At 41.4% G+C, this 4,885-nt stretch overlaps 1 pseudogene; it reads right to left on the bottom strand.

The window, feature by feature from the left end:
- Positions 1-2,392: 2,392 nt before the first annotated feature.
- On the bottom strand, positions 2,393-3,514 carry LOC101113361 (6-pyruvoyl tetrahydrobiopterin synthase-like; annotated as a pseudogene).
- Between the last annotated feature and the right edge of the window lie 1,371 nt (positions 3,515-4,885).

The following is a 4,885-nucleotide window of genomic DNA, read 5'->3' as shown; positions in this document are numbered from 1 at the left end:
ATCAAAACCATCCCCAAGAAAAAGAAATGCAAAAAGGCAAAATGGTTGTCTGAGGACTTACAAATAGCTAAGGAAAGAGACATGAAAGACAAAGGAGAAAAGGAAAGATAAAACTGATCTGATGAAAGAGTTCCAAAGAATAGCAAGGAGAGATAAGAAAGCCTTTTTAAGTGAACAATGCAAAGAAACAGAGGAGAACAATAGAATGGGAAAGCCTAGAGATCTTGTCAAGAAAATTAGAGATAGACTTAATAAAATATGGAGCTCATTAGAAGATGATTGCTATAGAAAGAATAGAGTAAGGGAGATTTGGTATATTGGAGGCACAGAGGCACGCTACATTGTTGCTGAATGATCAGAGGTAGCCTTATGGCAAAGGTGATGTGTGAGCAAAGATATGAAGAGAAGGAATGAACCATGTGGACATATGGATGAAGGGTATTCCATGAAGAGGAGAGCTAAGTCCTAAGGCAAAAGCACCAAGACAGGAGAATGACTGGTACTGGTATCAACATCAAGGGTGTTAATGTGGCTGTGGCTGAGTGAAGTGAATGAAAGGGAGAAAAGTAGGAGATAACGTCTTAAAAGCCAGGGGAGCACAGATGATGTTGAGCCTTTTGGCCATTGTTAGGACTCTAGCTTTTATTTTGGGTATGATGGGAAGACACTGGAGAATTTCAAGCAAAGGAGAGACGTGACCTGACAGATTTTTAAAGGATGCCTCTGAATATTTTCCATGTGTTGAGAATAGACTAGAGAGGCAAATATAAAAGCAGGAAAGTCAGCAAGGAGCCCACTGTAGTCATTTAGGCACAAAATGGCTGGGACCAGGGTGCTAGCAGTGGAAGAGGTGAGAAGTGGACAAACTCTGGGCATATTTTGAAGATAAAATTGGCAGGATGTCCTGATAAACTGGGTGTATGACTCACAGGGTTTTATTCTGAGCAATTTGAAGGATGATATTGCCATCAACTGAGAGATGACTGTAGGCAGAGCCAGTTTGGAAAAGAATATTTAAAGTTTCATTTTGAACTTGGAGAAGGCAATGGCACCCCACTCCAGTACTCTTGCCTGGAAAATCCCATGGACGGAGGAGCCCAGTAGGCTGCAGTCCGTGGGGTTGCTAAGAGTCAGACACGACTGAGCGGCTTCACTTCCACTTTTCACTTTCGTGCATTGGAGAAGGAAATTGGCAACCCATTCTGGTGTTCTTGCCTTGAGAATCCCAGGGACAGAGGAGCCTGGTGAGCTGCCGTCTATGGGGTCACACAGAGTCAGACATGACTGAAGCGACTTAGCAGCAGCAGCAGCAGCAGCAGCAGCAGCAGCAGCAGCAGCAGCAGCAGCAGCAGCATTTTGAACTTCCTGAGTTTGAGATGCCTGTAAGACATTCAAGAAGAGGTGTCAATTACCTGGTTGGCAAAATAATTCAGTAGTTTTATAAATAAGTCTTAACTAAGGATACAGAATGCATGTTCAAGACTTTCATTCAGTACCTAGAAAATGGTAAATGCGCAATAATGTTAACTATAATGATGATACTTTCATCACTCACCTTTGAAGGCACACTGACTCCCAATTTAACTATTTGATCCCTTTAATTCACCTAAAATAAAATTGGTTTTTTTACCATGCCACCTTGATTTTTATTTATAGCACAAATGAATAGTACAGCGTTAGAGCAAAATTTTAAAAGAAATGAAAGCCTCAGGGCTTCCCTGGTGGCTTGGTGATAAAGAATTTGCCTGTCATTGCAGGAGACATGGGAGAAGGTGATGGCACCCTACTCCAGTACTCTTGCCTGGAAAATCCCATGGACGGAGGAGCCTGGTAGGCTGCGGTCCATGGGGTCGCGAAGAGTTGGACACGACTGAGCGACTTCCCTTTCACTTTTCACTTTCATGCATTGGAGAAGGAAATGGCAACCCACTCCAGTGTTCTTGCCTGGAGAATCTCAGGGAAGGGGGAGCCCGGTGGGCTGCTCTCTCTGGGGTCGCACAGAGTCGGACACGACTGAAGCGACTTAGCAGCAGCAGCAGCAGCAGGAGACATGGAACGGCGAAAATCCCACATGCCTTGGAGCAACATAGACGATGCACCATTACAATTGAGCATGCGCTCTAGAGCCCAAGAACTGCAACTACTGAGCCCCTGCACCCTAGAGCCTCTGCTCCAAAATAAGAGAAGCCACCACAATGAGAAGCCTGCACACTGCAATTAGAGAGTACCCACTACTCACCACAGCCAAAGAAAAGTATGCATAACAATGAAGACCCAGCACAGCCAAAAATAATAAATAAATAAAATTATTAAAAAAATCTTTGACTCATAATCTGACTGTCTTACCATACTTCTTTTATTTTTCCTTTTGTCTCATTTTATTTTATTTTATTGCTGAAGTGATTTTAATCTACAGATGAAAGACTCTTTAAATGATACTCAGAATACATTACAAACTTGGTTTTAAATTAGATTTGAGTCTAGAACAGGACTCACAATGATTCCAGAACACAATGTGGAAGTGCAACAGTTAGGTGATGACTTCTTAACTGTTCAAGGGGGTAAAGATCTTCTTCAAATATGAACGGAAATTAATCTGTAAGAGTTATTCTCCTTTATAGACTACAATATTATTGTCAGTTTCATATACTTTTACTTTATAAAGAACTCCCACAGGAAGAAATTTTTGGAGGTTTTCCCAGATATATACAGCTACATTTTCTGTCGTGCTTACAATGTCTGCAAAATACGGCACATCTAGATCCAGATTCTTATGATCAAGGGGCTTCATAATCGCCTCCTCCATATACTCTTTGAGGTCAGCCAAATTCATGACCATCCTGTAACAGGATCAACCTTTGTAATTGTGCCCATGGCCATTTGGGTTGTTGCACTTCCTAAATAATTTCAAGTTTTCTTCATTACAAAGAGATTTGCTGTGGAGGCAGTGGGTCACGCTGAAGGAGAGGAGACGGGACACTCACTCCTGCCGGCGAGGGCCCGACCTTGCCCCGTTCAGGGCTCTACAAGCCCACTCATTTTAAAAACATAATTTAAAGTGGTTGAATCATGTTGTATGTATACATACGTATCCTGGTTACTTCAAGTAACATTATTCCCTAAGCTATTTTCCAAGTTGCTCAATAGTTTCCATATTTATAATTTGTAGTGGTTGCAAAATAATCCATGTTTACTTGCCCACTTTTGTATTGTTGCACATTTAGACTGTTTGTTAACCTAGCACTCTTATAAGAAGGGTATATTGCCAAGATCAGAATTACTGGGTCAAAAGCTATGAACATTTTTGTAATTCTCAATATATAATACCAAATTGCGAAATACAATGCCAAAGGTTGGATTTTTTCATAAGAAAAAAGAAAGCATAAACTCAACACATGAAACTAGAGTAATTTACAAAATAGGTTTCTTAATTCCCTTCTAACAAAACTCTATCCAAAGATATGTTTAGTTGGGCTACACAGACTCAGTTCATTTTTCTAGCTTACTTGATCATTGTAGTACATTTAAACTTTAGTCTACTTTAGGACTGGTTTGCTGCTCGATACAGCGACTGTATTGATATAATCTTTTTGTCATTTGTACTAGAATTGATTTAAAAATCATTTTATATTAAAAGACTCACATTTTCCTCTTTATATCCTTACTCTCTTATTCATATGTTCTAGTTTTAGGTCTGACTCCAGCTCTTTTAATGTACCAGGGGAATAAACACTGATTTAATCTGGCTACACCCCATCACTCTGGCCTAGGTTAGCTATTCAAAAGTATTTAAGAGGTAGAATTAACTGTCTTCAGTAATTAATCAAACATCTAATCCCTCTCCTCTTTAAGAGTGAAAAGAGGCAGGTTTGAAGTTGGGTAGTGTTCTTGCCTGGAGAATCCCATGCCTGGCAGGCTACGGTCCATAGGGTCACAGAGTCAGACACAACTGAGCGACTGAGCAGGCACGCAGGCACTGAAGTAAAAACCAGACAAGCTGGTTTAGACTTGGGTAGTTATGCCTCCAGGTAACAGGAGGCATGAATAGTAGGAATAAATAGTAAAAGCCAGTATTTTGGTTTATTCTGGCCACAATAATGTTGCTTAACGAACTATCCCAAAACTCAGTGGTTAAATCCCCAATTATTGTTCTTTCTTTTCCCTTCCCTTCTCTTCCCCCATCTTCTTTCTTTAGTCATTTCAGTCCTGAGGCTATTAGGTAGGTCTGGGCAAGGTGGTATCTATGTTTGGCTGAGTTTGGGCAAGCCAGGGCAGCCAGAGCAAGGTCTGACCAAGGAGAGGGGTGGAGCATGAGTAAGGTGAAGATGGCGTCCGCATGGGATGTGGTCTAGTTGGGGAGTCAAAGCCTGAGCAGGGTAAAAGAGCTTCTTCAGGTAGATGGATTTGTGACAGAGATGGGGGATGGGTTACATACAGGGGCTCATAAAATAATATTGAGAATAATGAGAGAATAGGTACAACTATAGAAAGAAAAAAACTAGAGTAAATCCTATGCTATTGAACTGGAGTTGGGTGTGTCAATGTGAAATCATGGTTCATATGTACATATTGTTGTTCAGTCACTCAGTTGTGTCTGACTCTTTGCAACCCCATAGACTGCAGCACGCCAGGCTTCCTTCACCATCTCCTGGAGTCTGCTCAAACTCATGCCCATTTAGTCAGTGATACCATCCAACAATCTCATCCTCTGTCTTCCACTTCTCCTGACTTCTCCTCCTGACGTCCACTTTCCCAGCATCAGGGTCTTCTCAAATGAGTCAGTTCTTTGCATCAGGTAGCCAAAGTATTGGAGCTTCAGCTTCAGCATTGGGCTTTGCAATGAATATTCAGGGTTGATTTCCTTAAGGATTGACCGGTTGGATCT

Source organism: Ovis aries, chromosome 15, assembly GCF_016772045.2.
Source record: "Ovis aries strain OAR_USU_Benz2616 breed Rambouillet chromosome 15, ARS-UI_Ramb_v3.0, whole genome shotgun sequence".
NCBI classification, from domain to species: Eukaryota; Metazoa; Chordata; class Mammalia; order Artiodactyla; family Bovidae; genus Ovis; species Ovis aries.
The sequence above is the reverse complement of the archived record's forward strand: the minus strand, read 5'-3'. Positions and strand labels throughout refer to the sequence as shown.